This window comes from Labrus bergylta, chromosome 7 (assembly GCF_963930695.1).
Source record: "Labrus bergylta chromosome 7, fLabBer1.1, whole genome shotgun sequence".
Taxonomy (NCBI): Eukaryota; Metazoa; Chordata; class Actinopteri; order Labriformes; family Labridae; genus Labrus; species Labrus bergylta.
The window spans coordinates 9,819,922-9,820,370 of NC_089201.1; positions in this window are offsets into that span (position 1 = coordinate 9,819,922).

The following is a 449-nucleotide window of genomic DNA, read 5'->3' on the forward strand; positions in this document are numbered from 1 at the left end:
CTCAAACTTGAGCAGAAGGTTTTCTTGTTCACTGAATAGTGTCAATAGGACGGTTTTGATTTTCGGATCCACTGTTTATTTCAGGTCATAAACACATAGTGGCTGATGAGAGTGAGTTCAAATGACTGCACACAGGACAGTATAGACCGCTCAAGAATCATTAAGTAATCCTTAACCTGAATCATGGTCACCCTTTTCAAAGAAGCTGTGATTTTGTTAACATCTACTTTCGGTTACAGAGAGAAATCAATCCTCAATTTCGCGGAAGAAAGCCTTGTGATTCTTTGACCAATATGTTGCCCAGACTCCTGCCAAAAATGACCTTTCATACTCTTTTACTGTGCCAACTGACGTAAAAGGCACTCCAAATAACAGCAAGCGTACAGTGCTGATATAGGTCATAAGAATGGTGCCTGAAGCTTTATTTTCTGGAGTGCTGGGCCTCCAGC